At 40.7% G+C, this 18,756-nt stretch overlaps 1 protein-coding gene across 1 annotated transcript in view; it reads right to left on the minus strand.

Annotated features, from left to right (window-relative positions):
- The window catches only part of LOC133282706 (TOX high mobility group box family member 3-like), a 148,588-nt gene that overhangs the window by 46,499 nt on the left and 83,333 nt on the right, over positions 1-18,756 (minus strand). The gene's annotated exons all lie outside the window — the stretch shown is intronic.

Below are 18,756 nucleotides of genomic sequence, written 5' to 3' on the forward strand. Positions count from 1 at the left end.
TTGCAAATCAGAGAAACTGTATCACACTGAGACCTTGAGATCTACCCAGGGTGGAATGGGCCGAGTGCCGACTTGTTCTCACGGAGGTGCAACTCCTCTCGCACACAAGTGATCTGAAAGGATTCTCTCAGATGCCACAGTGTCATTTCCTCCAAATTCTCAACTATGAACATTCATTGCAGAAGATAAGTACTTTTTGCTTCACAAACTGAGCATAGAAAAGAAAGAGATTACCAGCATTTGGTTGTCACTTAGTGTGCCTTATTCCCTTAAACAGCACTTCAAAAAGCAGGCAGTCTGGTAATTATTCCTGCATGTGTTTCTGAAGCAGGCAGGGGTCTAGGGTCTTTGCTTCAAGGAACAAGATACCACACACATCACACAGCTACCACCAAAACACTGAATAACAGGTTTTCACATTTTCATATTTCTGCTATCAAGCACAGTGCACACTGCAAAGAGTATCAAATGAGAGAAAAGTCCTTGCCACATTTCCTTGCCACATCACTGCTGCTAAAGCCACACTAAGCATTCTTTCCTTAACTCCCACTTTTGATGCCTGTAAAGCAAATTTTTTTCAGGCAGGCTTTGTTTTATCTTGCCAGATATTGGTGGACCTGCCCAACCCAAACCCACAACAGCAAACACCACCATCAGCAGCATAAGCTCTGCAACAAGGGCATGAGAATGGGTAACCATGAACTTGCACAGGTTGTTCTTTACAAGCAAGAAATTGTTGTGCTTTCGGAGCAGCTGAACCTGTCCTGAAAGGAAACTGCTTTGCTCCAGCTCCATTTGCTCCTGCAGTACTTGGTGCCTGGCTGTTTTTAGCAGGGAAGCATTTCAGTCCCTGACTCCCTCTGGTTCTTCCAGCCTTCTAGAACAGAGGTTCAGAATGATCATTTCAAGAAAGGCTCTTTTCCTGAAAACTTAAAAATCCATTTCTGAAAATAAGAGCAGAAGTTAAAAGGAGAAGAAAAAAAACCTGTAAACAACTACAGTGTTAAGAGAATGAAAAAAGGAAGATTGACCCAAAGAATTGGAACCTTGTGTAAGTGATAAATTGTCTGATTGATAAAACAGGACACCAACAAAATCAGGAGATAATCATGAGGAAAAAGGAATATGAGATGAGATTACTTATTCTGAAGTATGAAATTCCATTTGTGTACTTAACATGCTGAATCTTTCAACCTATAACATGTTAAGCAACAGAGGCCCTAACACAATATGTATGTTGCCTCATAGCTATTAAAACTCTGTTATCCCCAGCTATGTAGATAGATACTCAAGTAATGTCACCCATCTTTTAAAAGCCCAGATGTCATCCATTTTTGGAGATTAAAAAATTCAAATAAAATTTCACATTCCAATTACTGTGTGGGGATTTGTTGCACAAAGACATAGTACTTCAGCTCAACAGTGAGATCAACAAGGTAGATTCTTTTCATGTTCGTTAGTGACAAACTAAGAAGGATTTATATGAAAAGCGCAACTGGCTTCCAATAAAGCTGTTCTTTCTACAGTGATAAAAAAAAAAAAGTTTTCAAATTATCCTTAAGTGCAAAGGTACAATAGGTATAGCTCTAACATTGAATAAATAAGTGGGAACAAGCTCTATCCTATTTTAATGAGCATTCTAGGGGCTCCAGAGCCTCAAAATGGCCCCGCAGCTGATTTTTACTTTGAAGAGTAAAATTCTACACTGTTTTGATCTACATGTATTACTCACACCACAGCTACTGCTGTTCTGATTTCCAAGTGTTTTTCTTCCTTTTTGTCTTATTAAAGTAAATCAAAGGGGAAAGTGACAACATAATATTCCATTTTATTAAGACTGTGGAAGCAAATGATGCAGTGAGGAATGTCAAAGCTACAAGTTACAAGTACATATCCTTTGATTCATTCTGTTCTTGGGCTACAATATTTAAGACCCTATTGTGTATGACTCCAGCACTGATGTCAGACCCTGGTGTATTTAGGCTTTTGTTAGTATGGATCATATCTAATATTATTTAAATTTATTTTTTGTCTCTGAAATAGAAATCCATTGAAGGCACACAACAATTATCTGTGAGTATTTCTAAGATTAAACTTCCTTATTATCTAATGTTACCTATAACAACAAAAGAAAAATAAAAGAAAATAAAATGGTTATTATCTTAAGGACCTAAACAAGTCAAAAACCAAATAAGAGTGAAATAGGAACTGAGTTAGAAATCGTCTTCTGCACAGTTAGTCTGCTAATGTAATTACTGAAGAAACTACAGCTAATCAGCTGTGAATTGTATCCATTAATTAGTATTTGCCCTGGAGAAATGAGAAAAATCAGTAATAATGTTAGCACTGTAATGCACTGATGAGTATTAGAACACAAGGCCCTCAAGCAGGTGACTGGAATGGTTCAAGTAATTTAAAAAGCTCTCACCTGAAGCACTGAGCTGGAATTACAAAGCACTTCTTGCATATCTTTTTATCTATATAAGGCTATTAATGGCTTTTAATTTAGAAACACTTTGTGATCAGCTGGGAACAGTTATAAATCATTAGAAAAAGGGGTTATTGTCTGTTTTAGTAAGATAATTTGGGAAAGAAGTTTATTTGTGAAATGACTCTTCTTGCAGTCAACATTTTTCCCCATTTATTTTCTAAAGGATCCCTTGCTCAGGCCCTTATAAACATCCCAGAGCATTGCTATAGTTGACAGCAGGCATTCAAGTTAAAGGTGAGATCCAGCAATTGGTTCTGCGCAGGTATAGTCCTGTGGGATCCCACCTGTTGGGTTTCTCTGGGATAGAAAGGAAGATGCAGCACTGTCGTGGTTTAAACCCAGTCAGGTAACTTGTTCACTCACTCCCAGTGAGTGGTGCCGAGCTGACAACAATCGAGGTCCGTGTCCGTCTCCCCCCCCCCCCCGCACCGGGGCTCTCCCCTTCCCCGCTCCCGGAGGAACGGGGAGGAGGATCGAGAGAGTGCAACTCCTACGGGTTGAGACAAGAACAGTCCAGCAACAAATCACCACCGCTACTATCAGCTAAAACAATGATAAGGGAAAATAACAAGGGAAGAGAATACGATACCACCGGCCAAGAAAGCGAGTTCCACCCGGAAGCCCCTGTCCTTCCGGGTAACTCCCAGTTACCCCCCACCCCGGCCATGACGTGCTGTGGTATGGAATACCTCCCCGGCTAGCCCGGGTCAGGCGCCCCGTCCCTGCTTCCTCACAGCTTCCCCTCCTCCCTGGCAGAGCATGAGCCTCACAGAGTCCTTGGTCAAGGTAAACATCACTTAGCAACAACCGAAAACATCGGCTTCACCAACACTGTTCTCAAACTAGAAGTCAAAACACAGCACTGCACCAGTTAACACAAAGGAAAAAACATGACTGCTACTGCTGAACCCAGGACAAGCACCTAGTAAAGCTATCGTTTTGTTTCGTGCTGGCGTTGGGATGCTTTGTCAATCACGTAGCCATTAGCACAGTTTTGCATAAAGTTTTGCATCTAAATATCTCAGAGCACCCTTGCTCTGTTACAACAAAAGCATAAAATCTTTCCAGCTTCCCATGGCAACACATACCACTGCCTTACAAACTACTATTTGCTTCCTTTGGTTTCAAGAGTCTGATTTGATAAATACATTAAGCATGAGCACCACAACAGCAAACCAACAGAAACCACATGCATATTCTGATTTTGTGAAATGAATTGCAAACAAACAAAACCACTTCTGAACTTCTTGTGAGTCACAGCTTTCATTCTTCATGCAAATAATCACATTAAAACTACAACAGTTCAGTCCTCCACTCTTTCATGTTGCAAGGGCACTTGAGTCTTGGCCCTACTGAAATCCATAAGAACTGACATGAAGACTGTAATGAGAAACTGGATGTTTGCTTACCAATACCTCATATAAAGAATGTCAAGAAAATTGATTATTTCTACAACAGCTTGCTGAAGCTCTTCTCTTGGCTATGACTACCAAATCTGAAGCCCAACATCAAGATTTATTAATCTTTTCAATGAAGGGTGTATATTTGCACTGCTAATGGAAATTAATGCCCTCTATCCCTTCCCCAGTGAATGCTCTAACAAAGGCCAAATCAACTCCTGCCCAGGACTGGGGATATAAAAAATGTAGCACTGCCCCAGTTCTAAAGACTGCATGTTTTCTGCCTTGGGTTCAGCAGTAGCAGTCATTTTTCTCCTTCTTAGTAGCTGGTGTAGTGCTGTGTTTTTGACTTTCAGCCAGGGAAAAATGCTAATAACAACGATGTTTTTAGATGTTGCTAAGTAATGTTTATTCTGACCAAGGACTTTCAGAGTCTCATGCTCTGCCAGGGAGGAGGGGAAGTCGGGAGGAAGCAGAGACAGGACACCTGACCCAAACTAGCCAAAGAGGTATTCCATACCACAGCACGTCATGCCCACTATATAAACTGGGGGCAGTTACCTGGAAGGGCTTGGGTCGGACTGGGTATCAGTCGGCGGGTGGTGAGCGGTTGTATTCTCTTCCCTTGTTATTTCCCTTGTCATTATTATTATTATTGGTGGTAGCAGTAGTATTTTTGTGCTATACCATAGTTATTGGACTGCTCTTATCTCAAACTGTGGAAATTACATTTTTTCAATTCTCCTCTCCATCCCTCCAGGGATGCCTCCTTGTGGCTCTCCTCTGAACTTGTTCCAGAAGTTCCATGTCCTTTTTATGTTGAGAACACCAGAACTGCACACAGTATGCCAAGTGAGGTCTCACAAGAGCAGAGTAGAGGGGCAGGATAACCTACCTCGACCTGCTGGTCACACTCCTTTTGATGCAGCCCAGGATACGACCGGCTTTCTGAGCTGCGAGCGCACACTGCCGGCTCATGTTCATTTTCTCATCGACCAGCATCCCTAAGTCCTCCACAGGGCTGCTCTGAATCTCTTTTCTGCCCAACCTGTAGCTATGCCTGGGATTACTCTGACCCAGGTGTAGGACCTTGCACTTGGCATGGTTAAACTTCATAAGGTTGGCATTAGCCAACCTCACAAGTGTGTCGAGGTCCCTCTGAATGGCATTCCTTCCCTCCAGCAGATCAACCCGAACCACACAGCTTGATGTCATCGGCAAACTTGCTGAGGGTGCACTCAATCCCACTGTCCATGTCACCAACAAAGATGTTGAACAAGACCAGTCCCAACACTGATCTGTGAGGGACACCACTTGCTACGGGTCTCCAGCCGGACATTGAGCCATTGACCACAACTCTTTGTGCACGGCCATCCTGACAGTTCTTTATCCACTGAGTGGTCCATCCATCAAATTGATGTCTCTCCATTTTAGAGACAAGGATGTTGTGTGGGACAATGTCAAACACTTTGCACAAGTCCAGGTATCAACATCAACTGCTCTACCCCTGTCCATCAGTTCCGTAGCCCCATCATAGAAGGCCACCAAATTGGTCAGGTAGGGTTTCCCCTTAGTGAAGCCATGCTGGCTGTCACCAATCACCTTGTTTTTCATGTGCCTTAGCATGCCTTCCAGGAGAATCTGCCCCAAGATTTTGCCAGGCACAGAGGTGAGACTGACTGGTCTGTAGTTCCCTGGATCATCCGTTTTCCCCTTCTTGAAAATGGGGGTTATATTTCCCTTTTTCCAGTCATCGGGAACTTCACCTGACTGCCATGATTTTTCAAATATGATGGACAGTGGCTTAGCGATTTCATTCGCCAGCTCCTTCAGGACCCGTGGATGGATTTCATCAGGTCCCATGGACTTGTGTACGTTTAGGTTCTTAAGATGGTCTCGAACCAGATCCTCTCCTACTGTGGGCCTAGGGTCTTCATTCTCACAGTCTCTGCGTCTGCCTTCCAAGACTTGGGTGGTTTGGTCAGAGCTGTTGCCAGTGAAGACCGAGGCAAAGAAGTGATTAAGACAAATCAACTCATTCGTGGTGTAACTCTAATGTGAAAAACATTAGCGGTCACACCCAGTATTTATTTCCTAGAAAGTGTGAATACAGAAATACATAAGTCACTTAAAACCAGACGTAAGAGAGCCCAGACTGAGAAACTCCATGGAACAAAAATGATTTTTTAAAATATTGCCATTTTTATGCTCAACAGTAAAATTCAATTCATCAGGCAAATATATTAGACCTTCTACCTAATAATTTATTAAAAATTTGATTTAAATAAATAATTTTCTAAATATTTTTTTTATAATATTGCTGCCTAATTGGAAGGGTTATTGTTCCAGTGTGGAATACTGCCAAAACCGTGGACTATGAATAAATGTCCCAAATGAAAAAGTCAAACAAAATATATATCCAGAACAATAATGAAGGATATTTTATCCTCTTCTCTTAACTTATTCAGAGACTTATATTTTGCTTAAAGGGAATGATTGCAATATGGTACCCAAAGACTGCATATCTTTGATCTGAGAATAAATAAATAAATAAAATTAATAGAATTATTTCTGAACCCCCTCCCCCCACTTTTTTTTTTTAATTAAAGAAAGCCCTATCTCAACCCTTACTGCAAAACAGAATTCAGGCTTAGTTATTATGACACTAACAGTTTTTTCATAATTATTAATGTTTAGACAAAATACACATTTAAAGTGTCTCCGGATAGTATCTCCAGACAAAATCCTCACCGGCTTCATGCTGAACTGCTGCCTGCAGAACTAGCTCTAAACTAGTTATGTCACAACACTACATATCCACTTGCATATTAGACAATTACACATCCAAATTCTATCCTTTCTGATGCCATTTTCTTGTTTATAGTTTGTGGCAGCATCAACTGATCACACTTCCAGTATTATAGAATCATAGAATGGTTAGGGTTGGAAAGGACCATCTAGTTCCAACCCTCTCTCACAGGCAGGAACACCTCACACAAGACCATGTGGCCCAAGGCTCTGTCCAACCTGGTCTTTATATAAAAAAAAATTTAAAATTCATCATGTTCACAACCTGTCTGATTGAATGAAATGCCAAATTAAGTTAATGGAGATTGCCAAGTCTAACTGGCTGGTGGGGAACCATGCAGAAGGTGGGACAGCACAGACAATAAATTGTAATTAAAAGAGGCGAAGCCGGACTAATGCTACTACAGCCTGATTAGCCCAAACAAAACAATATACACTAAAATTATTCTGGCAACAGAAGTAGATCGAGTGGGAGGAGGGCTGGGAGGGGGAGCTTTTCTCTTTTTTTGAATAGTATCAACTATCCCCCCACCTATGAACAGCAGTGTCCTCACCTGTTGTTGCCTGAAGCTTAAAATCTGGGAAAAGACCAAATGTTAAGATAAACGCTTTCAGTAACAAAGCCAAGGAGAGGCCACTGTAGTTCAAGTACTTGTTTAAAAATATATGAATATTTAAAGAGCATGTTTTCTTTCTATGCTTTCTAACCTAGAGAAATTTGCAGTGATGAACTATGAAATTATTTTTGTGATCACTCTCACTCTTGTTGCTGGAATAAGTGTCCTGGGTTCAGCCAGGTGGTTTAAACCACGACTGTTGCAGAAAGACTCTAAGAGCAGAACCATAGAGTTCTGGAGGACTGTGCAAGCAAGGCAGGGGGTGGCCCCCACAGGTCCGAAAGAAAGAGGGCGGTGCCTCGGCGCCGGATCGATTGCGGCGCCACTTTGAAGCACGCAGTAGAAAATATGGATCATGCGCGAGCGGGAGATTTAAAGGAACCGCGAGCCTCTCCAACCCACTATGCCCTAGAGTGAAAAAAATTTTAACTCAGTCACGGAGGAGCCAGGTCTGCAGATGGCTACATACCGAACGAGAGACATCTGATAAGAAAGACACAGCTGCAAGCAACGGAGACCCCGAGTTCGGCGCAGGATCAGCCCCCGAATCCCCTGAATCCGAGCCAGATTTATATCCTCTGCTTCCAGACCCTGACTCTTTGTCTCCCGGGTCGGTCTGCTCAGACTTACTGGCCCTGGAGACGCTCAGTTGTAACAATGGGTAACCAAAGAGGTGAACATTACTGGGGAATTTTCTGCAATGGGCATCTTTGCATATCCTGTGTTTACTACACAGCAGGGGGCTAAAGAGTGGGAAGCTCTTGATCTCAAAATAGTTAAGGAGGCCTGACAAACAGTGACCACGTATGCGTTAAAATCCTCTTATACTCAAGCTGTATATGTTATGATTTTTTCTTGCAATTGACAGGGGGAGCCCATACAGTTTCTCTGTGATACTCATGTATTAGAAGTTGGTAAATACAAGTATGTCCAGGTTTCTATCAACCCTTGGAGACCTCTGTAGATACTGCTGGCCACTTCTTCCAGCACAGGCTGGCCACCTGTGTCAGAATGAGTGTGCATTTTGGTCAGTATAAAAGCCCAAGCCTCACACGATGTGGGGGAGGCAGAGCCTCTGCGGGGATGCCTGCTAAGGTTGAGCCTGCCACCTCTCACTGCAATGATGCTTCTCGGAGCTAGTTTGCTGTTAGTCTCCACAGGGTCCTTGTTCTGTACGTGGGACTGTAGTGGGAGTAATGATGGCTTTTGCAGGGACTTAAAAAAAAAAAAAAAAAAAAAAAAAAAGGGGGGGAGAGAGAGAGAGTAATGATGTTACATTTAACTTTAACCTGTCTACTTCTCAAGAACTGATAACCTGCGGGAGGGGGTATATTTGTGTCCTCCTGCCTACAGGTCCATGGTGACTGCCTGCAAAGTTTGTCAAGCCTTGCCATGAGCTGGACAGACGAATGGATAAACCTGATGCCTCAGCTACAGGAGCTGACCGTGAATACCTCAAGCAGAATGAGATGGAGGAAAAGAACAAATAACTGCAAAACATCACTTGGGGGTAATTGAAAAGTAACATCCTGAATATGTGTGCTTGTAAAATAGCTATTATTAGAGGTTGTGGTTTTGTGTATAAAACCACCTGTATTTAGTAGCTAGTTGCTAATAAGAAACTGCACCTTGTATTGTATAGATTTGTCACTTGTAAAAGAGATGTCAGAGTATGGAAATTTGCAGTAGCTGCTAGAAAATGCTAAGGCAAAAGCTAGAAAAATTTTAATACAATGGTAGTGTTATAAAGCAGGTGATGGAACAAATTAAGAGGGGGGGAGAGTTCCACTGGTAAGAAATTTCTTTGGCTAGTCCTTCACTGCCATCAGCATCTTCAACATGCTGCTGCACCCTGTAATAGTTACTCTGCTAATCTAAATGTGTGTGTGCCTTGCTGTAGTAGCGACTTCTTACTAGATAAAACAAAAGGGGGGAGATGTGGAGACAGTGTTCTCACAGGAGAATGCATAATTGGTACATAAACTTTGAATAGTCCTGAAAGATACAGCAAGGCCATGAGAGGCCTGAAGAAGCTTAAGCAAGCAAGATAAGAGGCTGGAATTCACCAAGTTAATGAGAACTGTGGACTGTTGGCAAGCTTTCAAGGGTGAGTTCTCACACCTGTGTTTAACCAATTATATGTTAGTCACTAAGGGTCTTCAAAACATGTATCCAATCATAATATGCCAAATCTCTGTAAGTGCTTCAGCCAGGGCCTTGGCTCAACTAAGCAGACTGGGTTGCTGAGTTGCTAAGCAGACAATTCTACATCGAAGGCAATTCCTGATTTGTTTTAATGTTGACTCTGTAAGACATGCAACACTGCAGAACCTTTTGTTGTTGGAACAGGGACATGGATGTGAAGAGTTTGATGGAATGTGTTGTATGAGTCTCTCTGATTATGCTAATTCGATGCACGCACAGCTGAGAACCCTGGCTCAGCTTACCCAGCAATAGTAAATGAGCAATATCCTAAGAATAACTTGATGGTTGTCTTCATGGGGCATTATAGGCTGAGTCAAACACTGCTGTTTGAAATATTGCACTTATGTATCATTGTTAGGTTAATCATCGTAGCTATTAGACTTGTTTATAGTTGTGTGATAAAACAGGTGAACAGAATAACCCATAATGCCTTGCTTGCACAAAGAAAAAGGGGGGAATTGTTGCAGAACGACTCTAAGAGCAGGACCATAGAGTTCTGGAGGACTGTTCAAGCAAGGCAGGGGGTGGCCCCCACAGGTGGCTGGAGACCGGACCTGGGAGGAGAATGTGGAGGAAGCTGTGGGGGGCTAACCAATACTGTTGTGCCAAGAAGGAGTGGCTGAATACCACTCCTATATATGTGTGAACTGCGTCACAAATAAAGTAAAAGTTGCTTATCACCCATATTGGGTTGGCCTGTCTGCTTCTCCTCGCCGCTTACACACGACAATAAGCCAGACTAAAAAAAAAGTCATAGAAGGAATATATTGCTAAAACACAGGCAGAACTTACTTGTACGGCTAGGTCTCATGTTTATATATATTTTCTACAACTTTGCAGCAATTTGGATTCCACAGGAGAAAGGTCTTACCAAACTTGCAGTTTTACAGCATCCATTCAATGTATGTATTTTATGAGATAAATTTCTCTAAACAGGTCAAATTCTACGTAAGATATTAGTTCTAATGACATAAGAGGGCAGATGGCAGTTAAACTATGCTTTTTCCACAACTGCTCTAAAGGGTAAAGCAGAATTGCTTCCTTTCCATGGCCCTGTGAGAGGGTCTATTCTCCATGACATTTACCAAAGGGAATATGATCAACAGCTTCTAAGAATGGCTTCAGCACATATAGGTGGCACTGCAAAATAACTTGCAAGACAGAGCCAAAACAGATCTGTGGACCTTCCCACACAAAGTTAATACAACCAAGGTGTTAATCATGACCAACACCCCTAGTTTTCATTGAATATAAACTGTCTAAGCATTGAATCTAAGCATTACTTAACATAATGACAGCATTTTCTTCTTAGAATTCCAAGAATTATTTTTATATCACTATACGCAAGGTTATTGTAACATTTTCTCACACAAATTAAAGTGATGTGTTCATACTGCAATTGGGCTGTAAGTAGCTTTTCTTAGAATCTTATATCAAATTTCACTCACTCCAGCAAAAATTGTAAATTCCATTCTAGATTGTGATTCAGCTCTGCTACACTAGCAAATTATATCAAGTTTTAAATAATATAAAATGGATAAAGGGTGAAGCAGATCTAGACAAAGAGTCATAGAATAATTAGGGTTGGAAAGGACCGTAAGATCATCTAGTTATAACCCCCCTGCCATGGGCAGGGGCACCTCACCCTCGACCATGTCGCCCAAGGCTTTGTCCAACCTGGCCTTGAACACTGCCAGGGATGGAGCATTTACCACTTCTTTAAAGAAAGAATACAATTGCTCACCACCCGCTGACTGATATCCAGCCTGACCTGAGCAGGGATCTGGGCCTTTCTGGTAACTCCCCTCAGTTGTACATACTGGACATGACGTGCTGATGTATAGAATACTTCTTTGGCTAGTTTGGGCCAGGTGTCCTGTCTCTGCTTCCTCCCGGTGTCCCGTTCCCCTTCTCCCTGGCAGACCATGAGACTGAAAAAGTCCTTGATCATGGTAAACATTGCTTAGCAACAACTAAAAACAGGGGTGTGTTATCAGCACTGTTCTCAAACACAGCACTGAACAAGCTACTAAGAAGGAGAAAATTTAACTGTTCCAGCTGAGCCCAGGGCACAAGGTTAGTATATGAAATCCTTGAGCTTTATTTGTGCTTTCCTGTTCTTCCCACATAGAAGGGCATTGCTTATTTCATGCTGCAACAGAGTTTTGCATGAGGGCAATCATCACTGACTCTAGCACTGTAGTTGGTATATTTCTGGGTGGCTTTTCTCTGTTTCTTATTCAAATGTGTGTGTAATAGAAGCAGAGTTACATCCTTTAGGCTGTCTTTGCATTAGATGGCTTGCTTTGTACAGCCTTTATATAAGATGGGGCTGTTCAGCCTGGAGAAGAGAAGGCTGTGTGGAGACCTCATAGCAGCCTTCCAGTATCTGAAGGGGGCTTACAAGGATGCTAGAGTGGGATGCTTCATTAGGGATTGTAGTGACAGGACAAAGGGTAATGGGATCAAACTTAAATAGGGGAAATTCAGGTTAGATGTAAGGAAGAAGTTCTTTATTGTGAGGGTGGTGAGGCACTGGAACAGGATGCCCAAAGAAGTGGTAAATGCTCCATCCCTGGCAGTGTTCAAGGCCAGGTTGGACAGAGCCTTGGGCGACATGGTCTAGGGTACAGTGCCCCTGCCCATAGCAGGGGGGTTGGAACTAGATGATCTTAAGGTCCTTTTCAACCCTAACTATTCTATGATTCTATAATATTTTATTATCCAGTAATTTTTAAACTTAAAAAAACCCTGAATCAAGCCATCAAGATAATGGGCTTGCCTGCAATTGCCTCATCTGCCCTGGAATTATTACAACAGTTCTCCAGTGAAAGAGATTTCCTTTCCTAATCTAAACATGGTTGCCTAATGGTATTTTCAAAAGCTGTTAAGAACTACATAAAAAAAACTCATGTGTATTTTAATGTGAGAACTGACTTGTCAAATATGTTTTTTTCCTGATTTCAGCTGGAACAGTTATTTTTCTTCTTCCTAGTAGCTGGTCCATTGCTGTGTTTCAGCTTTAGTTTGAGAACAATGCTGATAACACACTGACGTTTTTAGTTGTTGCTATGTAATGCTTACTCCAATCAAGGACCTTTTAGTCTCATGCTCTGCCAGTGAGGAAGGGTACAGGAAGATGGGAGGAAGCAGAGACAGGACGCCTGACCCAAACTAGCCAAAGGGGTATTCCATACCACAGCACATCATGCCCAGTATATAAACTAGGGGGAGTTAACCAGAAGGGGCATATTGCTGCTCAGGTCAAGCTGGGTATCTGTCAGTGGGTGGTGAGCAATTTTATTGTGCATTACTTGTGTTTTCTGAGCTTTCATTTCTTCTCTTGTTGTTTTCTATTAGTAGTAGTAGTCTTTCAATTATAACTATATTTTATTTTAGTTATTAAATTGTTCTTAACCTTTGGGGTTTAGATTATTTTGATTCTTCTCCCCATCCCTCTGGGAGCAGGGGGGAAGAAGTGGGGGATTGAGTGAGTGGCTGCGTGGTTCTGAGTTACCGGCTGGGCTTAAAACACAACAGATATACATAGTCTGTTTTTTATAGGAAAGAAATGATATGCAGGTGCTATAAAATGATGGTGCTGAGTACTACAAGGCAGAGAAAGGGTGGAAGAAAAGGCCCGTAGAAAGGCATAGTAAGACCATGATTATCAGAGCAGGATAATAAAAATTACTTTATCAGGTAGATAAGGAAAAGAAACTAAAAACTGGTAAAAGAAAACAAATGAAAATAAGCTGTGAGGAAAGATTAACACACAGCAAAGAAAAAAGATTTAAAAGTTTGTAATATCTTGTAAAATATGATTTTGAAAGCATCTAGAAGTAATTCAAAGCATATGTATTTATATGCACTTTCATCTAAACATTATTCTTGCATATTTTGAAAAAATGGACAACTTGTAACAGTGAATATGAAATTTAAATTAATCTCGTAATTCCAGACTGCTAGTAGTTCTAGAGAAAAGGTCTGTTTCCTTTGTCTCACATACAATCTTACATTTTTGCCTTCCCTACAGCATGGAAGAGTTGTCCACATCCTATTTCATATACATGCATGGGAAACTGGGCAACATGCTATGATGATCCTTCACACATTTCTCTGCGATACCTTCCCTACCACCCCTGAAAGCAACAATGACAGGTTGCAGTCGACACAGGAATCATTTCCAGTGCTATAATCTCACCTTCATCCAAACATATATAGAAACCACTGGTTATAAGAAACACCTCCACTTCTGTGTGTGCATGTGTGTGAATATACAAACATACATGCACACACACCCTAACCCCCCCCCCCATCTGTCATAAAATCAAAATGCAAACAATAATTTGCGTAAGGGTCATCTAGGAAAAAAAGAAATCTGCAGTAGTACTTACCAGGGAGAAAAATGAAGAAGGGTGATCTGCCAACATAAATCAGGCTGTACCATTTGATTCAGATGGTGGCGGTATGCTATAGTCCAGTAACTGGAATATTATCTGTAGCTAAACTAGCTACTATAAAAGGGCTATCAACTTTCATGTCATCTTCTGAAATAAGAAAAAGGTTTCTGACATGTTGCAATACTTGACCATGTGTGAAAAGGGGATGAGGAGTGAGCAAGGGTGCACATATTGATTACATTCCCTACAGAGATGTATATGCTAAATGCTTCTTAAACAGAACACTAAACTGAAAAAATACCCAATCTCTGTATATATGGTGTCTATAAATGCTTCACCATTCTCAAATGCAAATTCTCTTTCTACTGTGTTCACTCCTCCTACGTTTTGCTTTTTAAGCATAAATTTGGGGAAAGTTGAGCCCCTTTCCAGTCTCTTCATCCCCTCAGAAGCACAACCCATGCCCCTCCTTCAGAGATACAGAATGGTGTTCAGCTTGTGAATAACAGCGCTACAACCTCATTAATGGATTCTTTTATTGTCAGAATATAAAAATGACAATGCGAAATTGTCCTGGGTTCTGCTGTAACAGTTATTTTCCTACTTCATAGTAGCTGGTGCAGTGCTGAGTTTTCAACTTTAGTATGAGAACAATGTTGATGTTTTTAGTTCCTGCTAAGTAATGTTTACCCTGATCAAGGTATTTTCAGTCTCTCATGCTCTGCCAGTGAGGAGGGGCACAAGAAGCCGTGAGAAAGCAGAGACAGGACACCTGTCCTAAAGTAGCCAAAGGGGTAATCCATACCACAGCACATCATGCCTGGTATATAAACTGGAGGGAGTTACCCAGAAGACCAGGTTGCTGCTTGGGTAGGGCTGGGTATCGGTCAGCAGGTGGTGAACAATTGTACTGTGCATCACTTGTGTTTATTGTTTTCTTTTCCTTTTCTCCTTTTAGTTTTATATTCCCTCCCCTTATTGCCGTTATCATTATTATTGCTGGTAGTGGCAGTGGTTTTGTATTATACCTTAGTTACTGGACTGTTCCTATTTCAACCCGTAGGATTTACATTCTTTTGATTCTCCTCCCCATCCCTCAAGGAGCAGGGGGGAGGGAGCAAGCAGCTGCATGGTTCTGAGTTACAGGCTGGAGTTAAACCATGACATTCACACACTGCCCTCACACCAGAAGTTCCCTGGTCATCTAAACAGAGTTATCAACATTTAGAATGATCATCAACAACAATGAAGGAGATTTACAGCATCTCTAGCATCCATAAAATGGTGTTATGAAGGATCCATTTCAGCTCTCAGCAGTAGTGGGAATCAAACTAATGCGCATTCCAGTGACTCAAAGTCAGAATGTCAGTGCTTCCACATGGTTAAGTGACCTCAAGTTCCAGAGAAGATCTTGTCATACACCATGCCTCAAACCTCCACTCACTTGTTTGTTTAGTTATTTGCTCTATAATTCAGGATCCCTTTGCTTATGCTGATACAACTGTTTTTGATGACCCACTGCAGAAATGAAACACTGAACTTGTTAGGATTTGGGCGGGAATGAAGTGTGGAGGAAGGAGCTCCTTAAGCTAGCTATAATGACAAAACTGGCACATTATGAAACCAGACATTTATTTACAGATAGAAATGGTTAGATTTCCAGTTATCATCTTGCTGGCTACAGGGGATTTTGTTGAAAAAGTCAGCTTTTATACAGAACCTGAATTACTAGAAAACTGGCCTGGAAGGGACATGCTGGACATTTACAAATCTTATTTACTCTTTGAAGTACATCAGATATTCTATACACAATTCACTCCTGACTAGGGAACAAAATGCATGTGTCCTAATGGAAGCAGTGATGATTAAGATGTATGTAAGCAGCAGATAAATTATGCTTTGCTGTCTTGCACTACCGAGAAGCTTATGAAATTGTTTCCTTTGCACCTGAAGAGATTGTTCTAAAATCCAACAGTTCTGCAGAATCCTTAGCAAACACCAAGCAAACACATTTTTCCTAGGTCTGTTGCTCTGCTAATACTTATTGTTTGCACAACTGTAACTAAGTACATTACCAACTAGTTGTTCAATCAATATAAATTTAAGAAACACACATAGCCAAGGAGTGACTCATATATCAGTCTATTATATGCTACAGAGCTGACTGTGTTAAACATATCACTTTCCCTACAGCTGAAGAATAGAAGCTATATACAGAGCACAGGTGATTGTCTAATTTAAATCTTGGCTCCCTTCCCAGAGCTGTACAGGATTCCAATTTGTGGAAATGTTACTCTCTGCTACTTGCCAGAAAGGCTACAGAAAGTGGTATTGGGTGCCTTCTAGAAATGTCTGCAAAATGCCAATCAACAAGTCACTAAAGATTAACAGTATGACTGTACCAAATTAATTTAAATTATAGAAAAATATGGCTAGGATATTTGCACTGCACTTAACACAAAAACTACTTCAAATAACTTGAACCTGATTCCTATAAACGGGGGGGGGGGGGAATCAGTTAATAAAAAGTAACCAGGGCTTACCACTATTAGCTACAAGACACCATTTTGCAATGGTTAGATCCCTTATTTATTTAAAATATTACAATAACCCAGATTAACTGTTCTTTTCCCATCATAGAAAAAGTAATTAGCAACATAAACACAGAAAAAAAAAACTGACAGAAACCAAAATCTTTATACTCAATTTTAGAAATCAAAAATTGTAAGTTGATTTTGCTAGAATACTTCCAGTCTTATAACAGTCCTTCAAATACAGTGTTATTTTGCCTTCTCTCTTTAGCTATATATATTAAGTTGACATTCTTAAGCAAAAGCTACTCCTGCAAAGCACTGTAAGCTCAATAAGATCATGAAATTTAAAAGATTAACAATCACACACCACAAGCCAAATATTTTATATTTCCTTGATGTGTTTTTTTCCATTACTTTTATAAAACTCCTTAATATATATGATCATGTCATTAAACCCCCCCCCAAAAAAACCCTAAAATCATTGACAGTCTTAGAAATATTTACACATTGGTGTATGCCATATTTTAGCTGAAGAGGAAGGGAGCTGTTTTATGTTTCCACTGCTTTTCTATTATTGCCTAACTAATGGAAATACCTCAAACAAATGTTCTACAAGAGCAATAAATATTAAAGTTGACCTATCCATCTGAAAGAAAAGTGCCCACTATGCGATTCTTGTACTAGCAATTTTCTTCATTCATCTTCATTAGGCAGTCACTTGACCTGCCTCCTAACATCCCTTTCAAATTTGAACCTTCAGGAGGCTTGTTGTACTTTCTAACAATGTATTCTAAAAGCTCTATTCTCTTTTGGAAAAAACCTCAAATGAACATAAAAGAATATATGAGCCTTTTTTTTTTTTTTCTGGAGGGAGAACCATCAGATGCTAGTCATGATTAAAACAGGAGATCAGAGTAGGAGTGGTAGTGTTCTTACAGTCAAGAAACAACAACAAAGCCTAGCACAAAGCACAAGTTGTTAAAGAAATCACCATTTTGGCCATCAAAAGACAATTACACATTCAAACAAAAATGTACATAACCTCTTGCTACAAATGAAACACCTTCCATTTCATACCTCAATCACTGCTTGAAGCAAGCTGGAACAAGCAGCCATAGCATTATTAACCTAACATAATAGAAGCACTTCACATCAGCAGTTATACATTACATCCCTGTTATTTTCTTTTACAACAGTATGATAATAACAGCACTGATCTGATTATTCTGTAATAGTGAAAATGAATACTAATTCAGTGAAAATGAATACTAATTCAATAAGCCAGTTGCCGTGGTTTAAACCCAGCCACACAGCTCCTTCACTCACTCCCCCCCTTCCTCCCTCTTTCTTTCCTTCCCCTCCCTCCCCCAACTCCCGGAGGGATGGGGAGGAGAATCGAAAGAATGTAACTCCCACGGGTTGAGATAAGAACAGTCCAGTAACTGAGGTACAACACAAAACCACTACTGCTACCACCAATAATAATAATAATGCTAAGAGAAAATAACAAGGGAAGAAAATACAATACCACCCGCCAAAACGAGTCTGACCCAGAAGACCCCGTGCCCTTCCGGGTAACTCCCAGTTAACTCACTGGGCATGATGTGTTGTGGCATGGAATACCTCTTTGGCTAGTTTAAGTCAGGTGTCCTGTCTCTGCTTCTTCCCGGCCTCCCCTCCTCCCTCGCAGAGCATGAGGCTCAGAAAGTCCTTGGCCAGACCAAACATTTGAGCAGTAACTAAAAACATCAGTGTTATCAGTGCTGTTCCCAGGCCGAAAGTCAAAAACACAGCACTGCACCAGCTACCAAGAAGGAGAAAAAATGGCTGCTACTGATAAACCCAGGACACCAGTATAATAAAAAGCTCATAACAGGATTCTTGGATACCTCCTAGAAAGACTGTTTATAACTTTATGATCATTTACAGAAATCAGAAAGGCTAAAAGCACCAAAAGGCATTAACTTTTTGACATTAAAATTATCTCAGTCATTCATGCAATTGCAATACCTTCATTAAGGTAGATCTACAATGTTTATCTTGCAAACATCTGATGTATTTGCTCTGTTTTTCTATTGCACACAAGCTGCTTATCTTTCTTTTTTCAAAGAAGTCTTTAGAAGTATAAATATTGTAGCCTGTCATGGCAATGTAGCAATTAAAATATAGCCACATACATTTCTTTTACGCAGTAAATTCTTCAACCCTTTTTCATGCTGATCAGGTCTTATGTGAACGGTTGCATACCGCTAAGCACACCAGGGACTTAGTCATCCAGAAAAATATTGCTGAATGCAA

Source organism: Pezoporus flaviventris, unplaced genomic scaffold (assembly GCF_033815535.1).
Source record: "Pezoporus flaviventris isolate CSIRO_AGI_PZ_B2104156 unplaced genomic scaffold, CSIRO_AGI_Pfla_v1 ptg000133l, whole genome shotgun sequence".
Classification (NCBI taxonomy): domain Eukaryota; kingdom Metazoa; phylum Chordata; class Aves; order Psittaciformes; family Psittacidae; genus Pezoporus; species Pezoporus flaviventris.